The 18,282-nt window shown below is 47.4% G+C and overlaps 1 protein-coding gene across 7 annotated transcripts in view; it reads right to left on the bottom strand.

Annotated features, from left to right (window-relative positions):
* Window positions 1-10,715, bottom strand: part of SNPH (syntaphilin) — a 34,979-nt gene extending 24,264 nt beyond the window's left edge. For all 7 annotated transcript variants that reach the window (XM_078057076.1, XM_036121749.2, XM_036121752.2 and 4 more), the window contains exons 1-2: window positions 10,566-10,715; window positions 10,201-10,306 (exon numbers count right to left, since the gene is read on the bottom strand). The gene's annotated coding sequence lies outside the window, so the exon portion shown is untranslated. The remainder of the gene's footprint in view (window positions 1-10,200; window positions 10,307-10,565) is intronic.
* Between the last annotated feature and the right edge of the window lie 7,567 nt (window positions 10,716-18,282).

The raw sequence follows: 18,282 nt of genomic DNA, 5'->3' as shown, positions 1-18,282 counted from the left end.
TGCTGCCAAACTGCTTTCCTAAAGGGTTGAGTTACCAGAAGATTCTCCCACCCATAACATATGCACATCAGCTGTGTTTCCCATTGGACGAAACCACTGGCACTTAGCTCTGCCTCTTAAAAGGCAAGAAGTTCAAGCTCAAACACAGAGAATTATCCGCGATGATCTTTCTGGGTTTCTTCAGCTTTGGGACAAGTGTCTTCACCTGCATGGGGCAAGCAGGGAAACTCCTGGAGACACCTAGCTCAAGAGCGGCCTAGCGCCAAGCAGGACTGAAAGCAAGTCCCCGGAGTCTCTCCTCTCTCCTAATGATGGCACTCCTTCCCCGTGTGGCAGGTGGCTTCAGTCCGAATTCACCCAGCCTCTGCTGTGTGCTGAGTCCTCCCTAACGGTCCCGGGACTCACAGTTCTTGCCAGGGAGGGGCTGCGCATGGGAGGGAGAGAGTCCCTCTACAGAACTCAGGAGGAGGTACGCGGGAGCGGGGCTCTGAAGGTTGGGTGCGGAGCTGCCCGGGGAGGAGCATTCCAGATGCAGGGTGAGGTGGGGGCCAGCAGGAGGCGAAGAAGGAGGAGAGCTCCAGGGGTAGCTCAAGGCACAGGGGAATGGAGAGGGAGGCTGGACGCAGGGGGAGGGCCTTTGGAGCCTATAAGTTCTGAGCAGAGGAATGACAAGGTTGGGTTTGTCTTATAGAAGCTGATGCTGTCCCAGCTGTGCTGGGGGTGGGCTGGAGAGGGATGGGGAGGGGCACCAGGAGACCCTAGAGGGGAGCAGAGGAGAGGGAGTGAGAGAAGCAAAGATGGCTTCCAGAGAAACTGAGGACGGAGGCTCCTAAGGGCCCAGAAGAGAGGGGTGGTGGGGAATGAGGGCAGGGGGAGAAACGTGGTGGAGCCCAGGTGTCTGGGTAGGTTTGGGGTGGTGGACATGACTCACTGCCTGCTCAGTGTTCACTCTCCCCCTTAGTCACAGGACCCTAGTGTGGGTCAGGGGTGGTGATCGATACACCTGACCTGACCCACACAAGCCTGCAGAGAGCCTCGGCCGTGCTGGCCTCGCGCTGTGAGCAGCGGTACCCCGCCTGGGCCCGCGAATGGGGCCATGTGTCGTTTAGCCTGCAAGGGCCCAGAGGAGTGGGCATCACGCCTCTGGTGGCTCGGGTCTCCCAGGGGCCGGGGACATGGTGGATTCCAAATCAAGGCCTAGCAGACACCTGCTGACGGAAGTCAAGCAGCCAAACAGAATGATCCGGGAGTTCCTGAGAACCCCGCGAGCTCAAACCAGGTACCGGGAAAGCGGCCCTGAGAGGGCTCCACCCTCCACCTCTCCTGGGACACAGCCTGGCAGGGCGTCAGGAGCCAGGACACTCAGCTCTGCCAGAGACTGACTCACGAGCCTCAGGGCACAGCTCCCTTGACCTCTTGGTACCTCAGTCTCCCCATCTGTAAAATGGAGATCACACCCCCTACTTGATGGCGTGGTTGTGCTAAGCCGGCGTCTGCCTTCCTCGTCAGCCTGTTTCCCATCACGTCTGCTTCCCAGCCATCTCGCTGAGCTCACCCTGTGGACTCATGCTTTTGCCAATGCAGTGCCCTCTGCCCAGAAAGCCCTCCCAAGCTCTGCTCTTCCTCGTCTTCCAAGCTCTGCTCTTCCTCGTCTTCCAAGCTCTGCTCTTCCTCGTCTTCCAAGCTCAATTCGAGCACGGATGCCCGTGTGTAGCTTCACGGGCGATGGAGCTCACACTTCCTCCTGGGAGGCCCCTTGCACACGCTCCCTTCAGAGCACTTCTTACACCAACAGGACACAGGTTGTGTGCACACAGGCTCACCTGTGGACCACAATCTCCCAGCTTTTGAGGGTTTCTAAGCCCCCCCCCCAGGCATCTGGCGTCAGCGGCATGCGTGCTGCGGGCTAGTGGTCGGAGGGCTCTGGCAGAAGAGGCGACGAGCCTTCAAGCAGGCACCGCCCAGTCCAGGGCACAGCAGGAAAGGTCACCCAGCACTGCGCCAGCCTGCACAGCGGCCCCACCTGGCCCCGGGTGGAATCCAACAAACCTTCCTCAGCGAGTACAGAGCTCCTCCTCCTCCTCTGCCTCCCAAAGGCCTTCTGATGGCAACAGATAGCCCCAACACATACTCCACGTCCTTGGAGCTGGACGGCCAGCCGAAGAGCTCCACTGGCCTCTCACTCATGAGCTGCGCCCCCCTTACAGACCCGGTGAGGGCGGCTCAGAAAGGTTACCTAACTCGCCTCGGGTCAGGAACAAAAGGCATCAAGGACTCCACCAGGGCCCTCTTCCTCTCGAGATCAGAGGTCTGTGTGGGCTCTGACGCCACACCCCATGGGATCTCAGGGACCGAGACGCTGTTGAGATGTGTGAGCTTTAAGAACGTCTAGGAGCTGGGCGCCTGGGTGGCTCAGTCGTTAAGCGTCTGCCTTCGGCTCAGGTCATGATCCCGGGGTCCTGGGATTGAGTCCCACATCGGGCTCCCTGCTCGGCAGGAAGCCTGCTTCTCCCTCTCCCACTCCCCCTGCTTGTGTTCCTGCTCTCGCTATTCTGTCTGTCAAATAAATAAATAAAATCTTTAAAAAAAAAAAAAAAAGAACGTCTAGGAGCTGTCCTTCTGTCTTCTACCTGTGGCAGAGAAGACATAAATCCAGAAGCAGGAGTCCCTCAGGAAGCCAGTCTCCCTCTAAGCCTCTCTCTCTCTCTGTCACCCACATGTGCATGCCCACATTGAGTCTGTAACTCCCACTGGGCCCTCCAGGGCAAGACACACATTGGGAGAAAATACTTGCAAAATACATATTTGACAAAGAACTTGCATCCAGAATGTATAAAGAACGCTTACGGCTCAATAAGAAGACCAACAACCAAATGATTAAATATTAAAAGTGGGCAAAATGTTTAAACAGAAATTTCGAAGAAGATATATGGATGGCAAATAAGCACAGAAAGAGATGTTCAACATCATCATTAGGAAAATGCCAATTAAAGCCATAAAGAGATACCACTACACACCTGTTAGAACACGTAACATTGAAAAGACTGACCATACCAAGTGCTGGTGAGGATGTGGAGCAACCGGAACTTTCAGACACTGAAGATGGGATTGTAGAATGGTACAGCCACTCTGGAAACCCTTGGGAGGTTTCTTAAAAAGCTAAATATATATTTGCCAAATGATCCAGCCTTTCTACTTCACTCCTAGGTATTTGCCCAAAAGAATAGGGAAGTATTATCCATACAAAGGCTTACACACACGCTCACAGCAGTTTTATTTGTAATAGCAAAAAACTGGAAAAAACCCAACTGTCCATCAGCAGCTGTCCATTAGCGATAAACTAATCATGCTTTTTCTTTATCCACACAATGGAATACTACTCAGCAATAAAAAGGAATATATTGATATACAAAACAACATGAATCCCAAAATAATTATGCTGAGTGAAAGAAGCCAGAACCCCCCCAAAAAAACAACAAAAAAAGCACACACTGTACGATTCCATTTATATAAAATTCTAGAAAATGCACAGTCATGGACAGTGATAGAAAGCACATCAGAGGCTGCCTGGGGATGGGGGAGGTATGAGAGGGAGGAATTACAAAGGGGCAAGAGGAAACTTTTGGGGATGATGATTGTTCGTTATCTTAACTGGGGTGATGATTTACACCATGTCAAAACTTACCAAACCGTACATTTTAATGCGTGCAGCTTGTTGCCTGTTGACTACACTTCAATAAAACTGGGAGAAGGAGAAAGAGGGGAAGGGGCGGGGGAAAGAGAAGGAGAAGCAACCCCAGCAAGCAGGAGTCGTTCTCAGGAAACTGGGCACACACACACACGGACACAAACAGACACACAGACGCTGACTATGAAACTGCCACTTGGCCTCTAAGAGTCTCTCAATCCAGGATTCCAACTAAAAGGGACACCAAGCCACTTGTCATTTGCTCATGACTTTTCCAGAGTCCCCCGCGCCGTGTGCATGGCTCAAGCTGGGCCCCGGAGATGAAGCCCGCGCAGGCCTAGCCCTGGGAAATTTCTTCTGTCAGCCGTAGTGCGGCCACCCCAGAATCTGGCCTTGACACTGAGCTGCACGCCTCAGACACCCCAGCCAGGTTCCCTTCACACCCCATCTGAGGTCCTTCTCTGTTCTAGGCTTCCTCCCCAAGCAGAGGCCAGCTTCTCCTCTGTGCCGGCCAGGCGGCAGGGCTGTCCGTGGGGAGTGCGCTCGCGGCCGGACCTCAGCACGACCCGATCAGACAGCGGCAGACCTTGGCCGCAGGGCCAGCGTGACTTCCAAAGAATGGGACCTGCCCCCCATCTCCCGCACTGAGGAGCGGCCAGAAGCCTCTCCTCACGCCTGTCTCTCAAGGGTGGCTTCTGTGCCGGGCCTCCCAGGCTGCCAGCCAAGTCCCCTCTTCAGAGGCTGCTGACCCAGCTTCCAGAACGCCTGTGGTAGGGAGGCCCGGCCAGCGCCAGCTTCAAGAGGGGCAGCGAGGTGTCTGGAGGCCTCAGTCCCTGGAGACCCGATCCCGACAGTGCTGCTGAAAAGGGCACAGGGAGGGCCTTTGGAGCCATGGGCCCAGAAGCAGGAGATCACAAAGTGCCAAAGTCATGCGGCCTCGTGGACGCCGGACGCTCTGGCCCAGGCCTGCGGTTCCGGCCTCGTTGCCCTTCTCTGCCATCACTCTAGCCCGGCAACTACGAAGCCCAGGTGCCTGGTATCTAGAACTTTACACGGGAGGACGCCGACGGACGGCCTGCCACAGACGCATTTTAATAGGCGCACTTAAAAATGTTGCCTAGTTGGCCACATTTTAGAAACAAGAGATGTCACAAACATCCCTGTCCTGTCTTATAAATCAGAAGATCTGCAAAACACTGGCCCCACACGCTGGCCTGGCGAGAGAGGCAGGCCAGCAGCTGCCTCTTGCAAGCAGCCACTCTGCAGTGTGCTCTAATCCCTAATCCCTGTTCTGCCTCTGTCAACAACGGAGCTTGAGGTCCCCTGCTTGCCATGTTTTATTCTGGCATCTAGACCTCCTAGTGACAATAGGAGGTAGATAGCCTCATGTCCCCATTTTACAGAATAGGAAACAGAGCAGCGTGACTCCAGAGCCAAACACAAGAACACGTCTGTGACGAACGGAGCAAAACATGGACAGTAGAGTTTTTAATAAGGCAAAATGCATTTAATTTGGAGTACTTTTTTTTTTAACTGATATTTTATAGCCTTCTTGCTTTGGGGATAGAGGTGTTAAAATGCTCTTTCTCTCACTGTATGGCAGTGGTAGTAAACAGAAATCTGTTTAAGTGTCATTTGAATGTCCATCTGGCAAAATATAAAGTTGGCAAAGCTAGGACAGATTCCCAAATGTACTGATCTTTGAAATCTAAGTCTGAGAACCACTGTTCTGCTATATAGCCTTCCGGTCCCAGAATGATAGCATGCTTTTGTTATTTCTCCTGATTCAAAAAACAAAAACAAAAACAAAAACAACCCAATCCTAAATCACCTCTACCTGCCCCTCATCATACCTTTGAAGAGGTGGCTTTTGAACTGAGCGTTCCCCAAGCCCCCTCCCTCCAGCAAGCCTGCAGAGTATTTGCTCGTGCTTCTTGTTATATTTATCTCATTCCTCCTCGGGTTACAGTTATCTGTATCCTACCCACCCTTGCACCCCCTGAAGAGCTTATAGAACAGAAGAAAGAGTTGGCCAGTCAGCGCCTGAAGGGCCCTCAGAGACCCCCTGCCTCTGCCTGTCAGTTTGTAGGTGTGGAAAAGCCAAGGGCCTGGCCTCAGGCCACCCAGGGAGTTGAGGGCAGAGCAGAGCCGAGATGAGGACCTGAGTCTCCTGATGCCTTGGTGCTGGCTCTTTCCACTTCCCCAGGCTTCTCCCCAGACACTCCCTTCTGGTTGGCTTAGCATCTTGATTCAGAGGACAGTGCTAAACATGTAACTAACGCTGTATCAATTATCTGCCCATTAGGAGGGGCACAGCAGCCTGGGGAACACAGGCCTCCTCTTCTCTACGGGCTCTCTGCTCTAAGCTACATATCACCGGCATTAAGCCTTCACTCAGCGTGAGCTGCCCATCAAATGAAGAAATGGCCCTCCAGCCCCTGGTGACCTGGATGCAGAAAGACCCCATATGGCTCAGGAATACAATCCCAATTAGGCCAGAGTTATGATCCCAGCCTTGCTGAGTAATCTTGGGTAAATGCCTTCACCTCTCCAGGTGTCAGGTGCTCCAGACAGGTGGCATGCTGAGAATAGAGATGAAGAACTCCCCAAGCCTATTGGCTTAGTTATCTAGCATTAGACAGGCTTTCCAAGAGGAATTTCAGAGTCTCGCCTCTAGAAGCCTCTAAAGACCGGAAAGATTCTCGTCCGCCTGGGACAGATGGATTATTCCACTAGAGCTGTGCCAGAGTGAGCTTGAATGGTCCCTCAGACTCTGTGGCCACTTTTTGTGTTGCTGGGGTCAAAAGCCAACAAATCTTTAGAATGGTTTGGAAATGTCCTAAGCTGGGTGGATGATGAGGATGATGGTGATTCATAAACTCAATTCAGAGAATAAGGACATGACAATGGCATCATCTCTCTAGAGCCTTCCTGATCCCTCGGAGTAGGAAAGATCATCTCCCCTCTCTGACCCACCATTACACACCGTTATCAGTATGCATCACAGCTCTAGATGGTTTATCATACCTACATGTTTAGATGTTTGTCTCCTGCTTAGTATCAGTTTCTTGAAACTAGGGATCACCTCTTACTTTATCCTGTATCCCATGCGCTTAGCCCAGGGCCTGGCTAAGAAGTAATAAGCAAATGCTGATCAACGTTTAGCTAGACAAGGAATCCCCCCACCCTCCCCATTCTGGGACAAGGTGGCAGTTAGGTCTTTTAGAGCCAATAGATGCATCTAGTCCATCTGCAGGATGGAAACGCCAACTTTCGGAGGGAGACTGGCTTACCCAAAATTACTCAGTTAATGCGAGGGCCCAGACTAGAAGCAACCCTGTTGACTCCCAGTACAGTGTGCCCCCAGCTAAACCTTCTCAGCTAGCCACACATTCGCTGTGTAACTCTGGGCAAGGCTCTATGTCTCTCCGTCCTGGCTTTCTCTTTTGTGAAATGGGTAAAAGTCGTAACGGGATTGTCTCAGGAATAAATAAAACAGAGCACAACACATAGGGAGCACTTAAACAGTGTGTCTGTCGTGACTGTCGTTCAGGTCCAGCAGTGAAAGGGCACCCACCACCCATCAGCAAAGCAGGGCTCATGGTGACAGGAGGGCTTCCCAGCCCTGATGTACATGCTCTTCAACCCAGCAAGTCCCCTGCAGTCACCACTTTGGGGAAGCACCTGATCTCTGGTCACGAACCCTTCACTGCTTTCCCTTCTCCAAACCCCGAGGCAGGTGCGCAAGGGCACACACAATTCCCAGCCATGACAGCAAGGTATGTACAGGGTGAGGGAGTGAAACCTTTGGAAGAGCATGCTCTTCCGGGTCAGACAGACCTGGTGTCAGGTAACATGCTGCCCTTCCTAGTTGTGCAACGGCAGCCAAGTCAATCTCTCTCAACCTCGGGCTCCCCATCTTTCAAATAGATATAATTTGTGACGAGGATCACCCGAGGTAGGTAACAGCCTGGTATTCCACAGATGATACTAAGAGTAATAATACTTGTCCCATTTTCATTTAACAAAACGCACATGACAAAATGTCAGAACCAGAAGGAGCGTTAGGGATCAAGTAGTCCAGTCCTGTCATCTGATAGCTGGGGACCAGAGGTCCTGATTGGCCCAAAGTCACACAATGGGGCAGGGGTGGAGTGAGACCTGGGGCCTGGGTCTCTGGATTTTCTACTGCGTGTCCACTTTGGCCCACTTGATTCTCCTCATCTGCCCCCCCACCCCCCATACCTCCAAGCACACTGACGGGCTGGAATCCCGTTCTTCCCAACCCTCTTCCCTTCATGCTCCTCTTAAACCAGGCAGCACCATCTGTTTGCCAACATCACCCCTCTGCCAGGCCCACTGAGCCCCTTCCAGCCTGCCTCGAGGAGAAGGTGAACCAACTGCTGGCTACTGGCATTCGCACTAATGACACTATTAGTAATAGTGATTAATGGCAACCAGCAACCTGCACAGTGCCCTGTGCTTAGCAGCACTTTTCTGACAACCGTCAACACATTCCCGCCGTTTCTCCCTAACCTAGTAGGCTTAGGGACATAACTTCCTCAAACTTATTCAACACTTACTGAGCACCTACTTTGTGCCAAGCCATGGGCTAGAGGTTGGAGACACAGAGAGGAAAAAGATGGGGCCTCTGTTGGGAGGAGCTCACAATCTAATGGGGATTTAGGGCAGGTGGGGACATAACTTCATTTGGCCCAAATGATGCAGCAGCAAAATGCCCTGCCCCAGCCTACGGGGAGCCTTCTCTATCATGCTGTCAAGAGGCAGAGTGTATCTGTGGAATAAATTGGAGCAAGAAAGGGTGAGTGCTAGGCTGAAAGGACAGCAGGAGGGAAGATAAAGAATAGGAAATACAGACACCAAACACTCGACTGCCTGTCTCAGGGAGATTCTAGTGGGAGACTGCAGGGAGGGCAAGGGAGGAACAGCAGGCCCCATATGGGATCGGGAGGCCCTGGCCCCGACCCCTGCCAGCACACAAGATTCTGATGCTTCTCTTCCCTTAGGGACTTTGCCCTCGGATGCCAAGATTTTCCAAACCCAGTGCTGGACTGTATATACCTCCTTGGGTCCATCATTAGCTAGAATGATGTCACGGTCCTTGCAGTGGAAGTGTTTGTACCTCCTGGATGCTTCCTAGGCCCTCAGCCCAACACACTCCAGCATTCATTATGCCCTGGCAGGGACGCCATCCGCAGGGATGCGGAAGAGATCGGTGGGGTGGGGGAGGGGGAGAAGAGGCTAAAAGCAGCCACCCCTCCTTTCTTCCCCCAGTCTATCTCTCAAGTCCTACGACCCTGAACACCTACTATGTGCCGGGCACAGGCACGGTTTTAGGTACTTCCTTATATGTCTCATTTAATCATCACTCAACCCTCTGAGGCATGCCTGTCTCTTCCCAGATTTACAGATGAGGAAATTGAAGCCTGGGGATGGAAAGTAACCCCACGAAGGTCACCCCACTCTAGGACTGTCTGATGCCTCCCGTTCCATGAGGCTCACAAGGTCATGTTTCACTAGAGAAGTCCAGAGTTGAAAGAGACCAACTGAGGAAACCCCAATTATTTCATAAACCCAAGCTTAAATTCTGGGTTGCTTTAGAGGGGCCCCCCTGACATGTAAGAGCTACTTGAGTGGCATATCACAACTATACAGACCATTGAATCCAACTCCTGCATTTAACAGATGAACAGACAGACACCCACGCCTAAAGGATTTTAAGATGGCTACTGGTGGCCTACTAGGAGGCTAAGGGAATCGAAGCCCAATCTCTGGCACTTTCCCTACACCACCCTGCTTGCAGAGATCACCTTTTCCTGATAAGCTCCTCTAGCCCATCCCACACCTCCAGATGGGCAGAGAGGGCAGAGGAAACAGGCAGCTGTGTGACCAGGCCTCTCCTCAGTCTGCAGGGTTGAGGAAGGGAATATGGGGCTTCCCAGGCTAGTAGGTGTTCTGCTGAGGAGCGGAGGGAGAAACCATCCTATCCCGAGGGAGCTCCAGGGAGACTGAGGCTCAGATCTCCCCCTGTAGCGGTCATGGGCATGTTTTCCAGGGCCCTGAGGCTTCGCTGGAGAGAATGTGGTAAAGAAGCAGTCATTGGCACTTGACCTTGGGTTGGGGGGGGGTTCCACCCCTCTTCCACCCCTAGGTACCCTTCCTCTTCCTCAAAAAAGGAAAGGGGCTTAAATATTTGCTAAATGCCTGAAGAGGAAGACATTTAGGAACGGGGTGGTCCCTAAACCTCTCCTAATCGCCCACCTTGGGCATCTTCCCTGCAGCAATCAGCATCCTGTAATTAGTGATTTTCAGGGTTTGGGGGAGGGATGGGGGGGAATGAAGGGAGGGTAAGAATGAGTCACAGTTAACTCCTCCTCGGCCGGTGCCCTCTGAGGGATTCTACCGCAGCGGGCGGTCGCCAGCGGCCCCCGCCCGCCCGCCCGCCGGGTGCAGCTCAGGGCCCCCTCCGGGCTCGGCCGCGGCCTCCTCACCTGAGTCCACTGGCGCTCCGCAGCCCGCCGGCTCGCACCGTTCCGGCCCCGCTTGGCGCAGCGCCTCTGCAGTCGCGGCTGCAGCTGTCTGGCCCTGATCAGCAACCTGCGGCGGTGGGGGAAAACACACAGACAGGGGCGGGTGAACGCGGGCGGGGACACCGGGCAGCCGAGCCCCCCGCAGCTGACAGCTGGGCCGCTGAAGCCAGAAAGCCCGGAGGGCAGGCTGCCTGCCGGGCGCTCAGTCCCGTCTGCTCCCCGGCGCGGCCCGCGCCTCCCCTCCCCCCAACCGCACGCGGCACTCGCCGCTGCGGTGGGCGCAGCTGGGCGGGGGGCCCGGAGGTCCCCGGGGTCCCTGTCATCACCTGCGGAGGCTTCCATGGCTTCGGCTGCCCTGCCCAGGCCGCCGACCTGCTCTCCGGAGCCCCTGCTGGAGGCGGCTCGCCAGGGCTGGGGCTGCCGGGAGGGAGGGTAGGGGAGGGTGAGGTGGATGGAAGGGACCAGCCAGTGGGCGGCTCGCTGGCAGCTGCGTAAGCGGCCCGTCTTCACTTTCCTTCTTAAAGAGATAGTTGGCATCTTGCTCCAGAGGACGCGGGAGCCGGGGCCGAGCACGCATGGGGTGGGGTCCTCTCGCACCTACACGCCACCCTGTGCTTAGAGCTGGGCAGTGAGGCACGGAGGAAAGTGCATTGTCCACTGACAGGCTGTGGGATCCCGGGCAAATCCCTTCACCTCCCTGGGCCTCAGCTTTCTCATCTGTAACATGGGTTGACGATACCAATCTCACTTCCTGGCACACTGCCGGCTTATGTTAAATAGTAATGTCATCTGAATTCCGTGAGGAACACTTTTCATTTCTGAGTACCAGGGTTACTTATTTAATGTGAACAGCATTTGGACTACTAAGAAAAATGATGGCAAGAATCTTAAATATCTGAAAACGAAAATGTTTGTCTTTGAAGTATTAAGATGGTGAATCTTTGAAAACATGGAGAGATAATCACAACCTAAATTAAATGTTCGTTATACACCTTTTCCTTCTGTCTTCGATCTGCTAATGCCGGGGAGATAAGGGGACCAAAGAATCCAGAGAAGTGGCTTCTCTGCCTAGCCCTTCCACTTCTAGCCATGCAACTTTAGAAAGTTAACTACCTCTCTGGACCTGTTTATCTGCTCCATGTGTGAGAAGTGGGGTGCAGCAGGAAGGGGCTCTTCTGAAGCAGCCTCTCTGGTCAGTCATTCCTTGCCTCAAAACCATCCCTTACTTTTCCAGATCTCTGCTCAAATGTCACTGACTCAGGGAGGCCTTCCTTGGCCACCGTACATAACATAGTAATTTCCTCCTCCCCTACTCCTTTTGCCCTAGTTTTGCTGTATTTCCAGCTGACATGTTGTATATATATACTATTTGTCTGTCATTGTCACCCCTACTAGAATGTACACTCTTTGAGGGAAGGAACTTGTCCCCTGCTATATTCCCAGTGCCTAGAATAGTGCCTGACACTTATCAGGTGCTCAGTAAATATTGACTAAGTGAATGAGAGAGCAAGCATACATTGTGCCAGGCCCAGTCTTCCATATGAACACTAGGCCAGATGCCATCCTTGTCTCCTAAGACTCTCACGTCAAGTTTGTCTACTCTTGGCAAGGCTGAACTTGTACCCTCTACCCTCCACCAAAGCTGAGAGAGAATTTGTAAAGTGATTTTACCCACTTTATATCATGATTCTGCAGTACAGGCCTGGTGAGAAATAGTACTTACAAAGTACAGGGGGAAAAAACAGTTACTTTAAATTTACTGTTACTTTTCAAAGTTAAGTCTTTTTCTGTGGCTGGAATTTGTGATAAATCCACCACTCTGTAATGATGCCTATAATTTTGAAACTTATGCCTATACATTTTTTTGGTGTTGGTTATATTTTTCCTTCTATTCTATTAAATTGAATTTTCCTATCAGATGGCCATCATTAATTATGCTTTGTGGAAAAACATGGCAGGGCAATTGTAGCAGGAACAGGAAATTGTTGAAAAAGCCATGTGAAATAAGGTCTGCTGTCTAAAAAAAACCCCCAAAACTAATGCTGTATTAGCAAGTCAATCAATAATATGTTCTATCTGCCCTAAAGCCCACTTAAATTATGTGACTTCTTTGCACTTGAAGCAAAACCAAAGGAAGCCATACAATTTGTTCTATCAGGAGATAATTTCTAAGATCCTCATTAAAATAAATTTTGTCTGTCCCCATGGGTTTTTTTTTTTGTTGTTTTTTTTTTTTTTTGCTTGGTACTTAGAAGACTACATTTCCCAGAAATCTTCACAAGGAACTTCCCTCAATCAAGAGAGCACCTCCACCCACATTACTTCCATCTGGGATGGTGTTAGCTAGTAAAGAATTCTCTCCTCAGCATCATAAGGCATGTGATGAAGAGAGCCAGTATTTAGTTATAATGTAAATTACAACAAATGAGGATTTTAAGCATAAATCAAATTATTCTAAAGAAATTAGTAGTTTTGGGGTACCTGGGTGGCTCAGTTGGTTAAGTGGCTGCCTTTGGCTCAGTTTATGATCTCAGGGTCGCGGGATGGAGCCCCCCCCTCCCCTGCGGGTAGTCTGCTTCTCCTTCTGTCCCTCCCCCCCACTCGTGCGTGCGTGCTCAAGCTCTCTCTCTCAAATAAATAAGTAAAATCTTTTTTTAAAAAAAAATATTTTATTTATTTATTTGACAGAGAGAGACACAGCGAGAGAGAGGGAACACAAGCAGGGGGAGTGGGGGAGGGAGAAGCAGGCTTCCTACCGAGCAGGGAGCCCGATGTGGGACTCGATCCCAGGACCCTGGGATCATGACCTGAGCTGAAGGCAGACGCTTAACAACTGAGCCACCCAGGCGCCCAATAAATAAAATCTTTTAAAAAATTAGTTGTTTTATACTAATTGGGAGATACTTTTTTTTTTTTTTTTTTTGACAGAGAGACACAGCAAGAGAGGGAACACAAGCGGGGGAGTGGGAGAGGAAGAAACAGGCTTCCCGCCGAGCAGGGAGCCCGATGCGGGGCTCTATCCCAGGACCCTGGGATCATGACCCGAGCTGAAGGCAGACGCTCAACGACTGAGCCACCCAGGCGCCCCTAATTGGGAGATACTTAAATTTGTTTAGTTTCAAAAGCAATTTTGGTTCCAATTCTGGGTAAACACTCCTCCCACTGAATGCAGCAATAAAACCTGTGAACAAGTAGCAGCTACATGAGTAGTATGAAGAGAAAATACTAGCAGGCAAATTGGGGAAGAAGGCCAGAATTTTCTGGCCTAGTGAACTAGCAAATTTACCATTTTGGTTTCCTCTGGTATCCCCTGGCCTAGTCTCAAGGCAGCCCAAACCTGGAATTGGGGAATCAACACAGAAAGAGCTCCCAAAGCAGCTCTCTAGTTCTGACCTGTGGTTCAGGAAAGGAGAGCCCCTTATGTTCAGGGTGAGTGGGGGAAAATAATTTTTCTTTTTTAATCTTTTCTCCATTGTCTCATGACCCAGCCCCCAGGCAATCCTGCAGTGGTGGCTAGGACAACAGGGATCCACATGCCTCAAACTCTGAGGAAGGAGACTTCTCCAATCAGAGTAACTGTGGTCCTGAGAGATGGTGAGCCTCTGATGTTTTTTGTCTCCTTCTGTCCTCCCATCATTTGGCTCCAGATGCAGGTGCAATTGTGGGAAGAAGCCAACAAAAGAGAAGAGTAAATAAATCTCCACACTCCAGCTTTCTGGTGAACCCCAAAGAGAGAAACCGAATAATAATAATAGAAAAAAAATAATTTTCAGTTACTACTGAAAACAAGGAAAAAAATCTTGAAAGTAATCAGAGAAAAATGATGTATTAATTATACAGGAAGAGTGATTTGAATAACTGTGGATTTATCAACCAAAACCATAGATGGCAAGAAAAAATGGGACAAAATTTTTAAATTGCTGAAAGAAAAGATCAGTCAACCAGGATTCCATATCCAGCAAAATTATACTTCAGGAATAAAGGTGATATGAAGACATTCTCAGATAAAGGAAAACTAAAAGAATTCATTGTCAGCAGATCTGCTCTGAAGGAACTGCTGAAGAAAATTCTTCAGACAGAAGAGAAATATTAGAAGGAAACGTGGAATATAAGGAAGGAAAGGACAATAAAAATGGTAAATATCTGGGTAAATTTAATAGACTATTTTTCTCTTCTTGAATTCTTTGAAGTAAGTCTGACAGTTGAAAGCAGAAATCATAACACAGTCTGATGGTGTTTCAATATAGGTAGGTAAGACAATTACAATATAAAGGAGGGAGTGTAAAGGAAACTTCTATGATGTAAGGTTTCTACACTCTAAGTGGTAAAATACTGATTCTAAGTAGGGTGTGAAAAGTTAAGTATATATACTGTAATTCTTAGAGATCCTTAAAAATATAGTAAAAAAACCAGGTAAATTAAAATGGAATTTTAAAAATATGTTCAAATATTCCAAAATAAGGCAAGAAAGGGGGAACAGAGAAACAATAAATAGGGGGAACAAATAGTAAACAAATAATAAAATGGTAGATTGATGTCCAAACATATGAATATTTATATTAAAAATAAATGGTTTAGATACATCAATTACAGATATAATCAGAATGGATAAAAAATGACTTAAACAGATGTTGTCTATAAAAAGCTCACTTTAAATATAATGATATAGGTAGTTTAAAAGTAAGACATAGAAAAATACATACCATGCAATCACAAATCAAGAGAAAGCTGGAATGGCTTAAGATGAGAAAAAGTAGACTTCAGAGCAAAGAAAATTACCAGGGATAAAGAGAATCATTATACAAAAATAAAAGGGTCACTTACCAGGAAGACTTAATTGTAAATGTGTATGCACCTAATAAAAGAGCTTCTATATACATTAGGCAAAAGCCATCAGAACTGAAAGGAGAAATACACAGTCACAATTACAGCTGCAGAGATGAATACTCTTTTTCTCAATAATCAGTAGAATGAGTAGACAGAAAATAAGTAAGGATAAGGAGAAGTGAAGAGCACTTGTCAATCAACTAGGTCCAACTGACATTGATAGAACACTTCACCTAACAACTGCAGAATATATGCTTTTCAAGAGCCATGGAACATCCGCCAAGACAAACCCTATACTGGGTCATAAAACAAACCTTAACAAATTTAAAAGAATCAAACTCATTTAAAGTATGTTCCTTGATCATCATGATTTAGACTAGAAATGAATTACAGAAAGATAACAGGAAAACCTCCCTTGGAAATTAAATAATACCCTTCTAAATAATCTACAGGTCAAAAAGGAAGTCTCAAAAGAAATTAGAAAATAGGGGTACCTGGGTTGGCTCAGTTGGTTAAGCACCTGCCTTTGGCTCAGGTCATGATCCTGGGGCCCTGGGATCAAGCCCCACATCAGGCTCCCTGTTCAGCGGGGAGTCTGCTTCTCCCTCTCTCTCTGCCTCTCCCCCCACTCAGGCTCTTTTTGTCTCTAATAAATAAATAAAATCTTTAAAAAAAAGAAATTAGAAAATATTTTGAATGGAACAAAAGTGAAAATGCAACATATCAAAATTTGTGCAATGCAGCTAAAGCAGTACTTGAAGGGAAATACATAACATTAAGAGTTTAAATTAGAAAAGAAGAAAGGTTTTGGGGCACCTGGGTGGCAAATAAGCATCCGCCTTCAGCTCAGGTCATGATCCCAGGGTCCCGGGATCGAGACCCACATTGGGCTCCCTACTCAATGGGGAGTCTGCTTCTCCCTCTGCCTCTCCCCCTGCTTGTGCTCTCTCTCTCTCTCTGTCGAATAAATAAATAAAATCTTTAAAAAAAAAAAAAAAAAAAAGAAGGCCTCAAATCAATTAAACTTCCATTTTAGCAAAATAAACTCCAAGCAAGCCAAAGGAAAGAAATAATAAATATCAAAGCAAAAATTAATGAAATTGAAAAAAGAAAAAGGAGAAAATCCATGAAACCAAAAGCTGGTTCTTTGAAAAGACCAATAAAATTAATAAATCTCTAGTATGACTGAAAAGAGAAAGAGAGAAGACACAGATTAACAGTATCTGGAATGAAAGAGGGGTTATTACTGTTGACCTTGCAGACCTTAAAATGATAATAAGGGAATATTCCAAATGACTCTACACACATAATCAATTTAGATGAAATGGAACAATTCCTCGAAAACTGGAAACTACCAAAAGTCACTCAAAATGAAAAAGATACCTGAATAGCCCTACAACTATTTTAAAAATGGAATTCATAGTTTAAAACCTTCCTAAATATAAATCCTCAGATCCAGATTATTTCATGTGTAAATTCTACCAAACATTTAAGTAAGAAATAACACTAATTCTACGTAGTCTCTTCCAGAAAAATAAAAGGAGGAAACACATTCCAAGTTATTTTATGAAGCCAGTATTACCTTGATACCAAAACCAGAAGAAAATAATATAGGAAAAGACAAATACCCTCATGAACTAATATCCCTCATGAACACACATGCAAAAATCCTAAACAAAAACAAAACACCAAATCCATATGAAAACATGTTCAACATCATTAGTTATTAGGAAAATGCAAATCAAAACTATGAGATATTTCACATTCGCTAAGATAGCTATAATTTTAAAAAGGAACAATAACAAGCACTGATGAAGATGTAAAGAAATTGGAACTCTCAGGGTGTCTGGGTGGCTCAGTTGGTTAAGCGGCTGCCTTTGGCTCAGGTCATGATCCTGGGGTCCTGGAATTGAGCCCTATGTCTGGCTCCCTGCTCAGCGGAGAGCCTGCTTCTCCCTCACCCTCTGCCTGCCACTCTGCCTACTTGTGCTCTCTATCTGTCGAATAAATAAATAAAATCTTAAAAAAAAAAAAAGAAATTGGAACTCTCATACATTGCTGATAGAAATGTAAAATGGCACAGCTACTTTGGAAGACAGCTTGACAGTTCCTCAAAAAGTTAAACATGGAGTTATCATATGACCCAGCAATTCCACTCCTAGGTATATATCCAAGAAAGATGAAAACATGCATACACAAAAACTTAAATACTAATGTTTACAGCAGCATTATTCCTAATAGTCAAAAAGTTGGAGCAATTACATGTCTACCAACTGATGAATGGATAAACAAAATGTATATCCACATAATGGAATATTAATTTGGCCATTAAACAGAATGAAGTACAGATACATTCTACAATGTGGATAAACCTTGAAAATGTTATGCTAAGTGAAAAAAGCCAGACACAAGACATATACTGTATGAGAGTCAAAAGGTGCATTAGTGGTTGCCTGGAGCTGTGGGGAAAAAGGAGTGGGGAGTGACTGTAATAAGTATGGGGTTTCTTTTTGAGTGATGAAAATATTCTAAAATTAGATAATGGGAATAGTTGCATAACACTGTGAATATACTAAAAACATGAAGTGAACACTTTAAAAGGGGTGAATTCTATGGTATGTAAATTATGTCTCAATAAAGCTGTTAAAGTAAATTAGCAAATTGAATCTGGAGATCAAGTAGAGTTTATCCTGGAAATGCATCATAGCCAAGTAGTTTATCCTGGAAAGGCAAAACTGATTTAAAAAATTCAAAAATCAATTGGTGAAATCCACCATATTAACAGGGTAAAGAAAAACCTCATGAAACAATCAATTCAGAGTGTTTAACAAAATTCATCCATTCACACACACACACAAAACCAACTCTCAGCAAACTAAGAATAAAAGGAATATCCTCAACCTGACAAAAATTATTCCTCCCCCCCCAACCAGTTACAGCTAATATCATACAGAATGGTGAAGGTGAATGCTTTCCTTCTCACACTGGGAACAGATTGACAAGGAAGAAATGAAACTGTCCTTTCTTGTAGACAACATGATTGTCTATGTAGAAAATCCCAAGGACTCTACAAAAAAACAAACTCCTGGAACTAATTTTTAAGTTTAGCAAGGTCACTATAGAATAGAAAATTCATCCACAAAAGTCAATTGCATGAATGACAAAATTATAGAGATGGAGAACAGATTAGTGGTTGTCAGGAACTAGGGAGGAGGG

Source organism: Halichoerus grypus, chromosome 10, assembly GCF_964656455.1.
Source record: "Halichoerus grypus chromosome 10, mHalGry1.hap1.1, whole genome shotgun sequence".
NCBI classification, from domain to species: domain Eukaryota; kingdom Metazoa; phylum Chordata; class Mammalia; order Carnivora; family Phocidae; genus Halichoerus; species Halichoerus grypus.
Note: the sequence above shows the minus strand (reverse complement) of the source record. Positions and strands in the feature narration are given on the sequence as shown.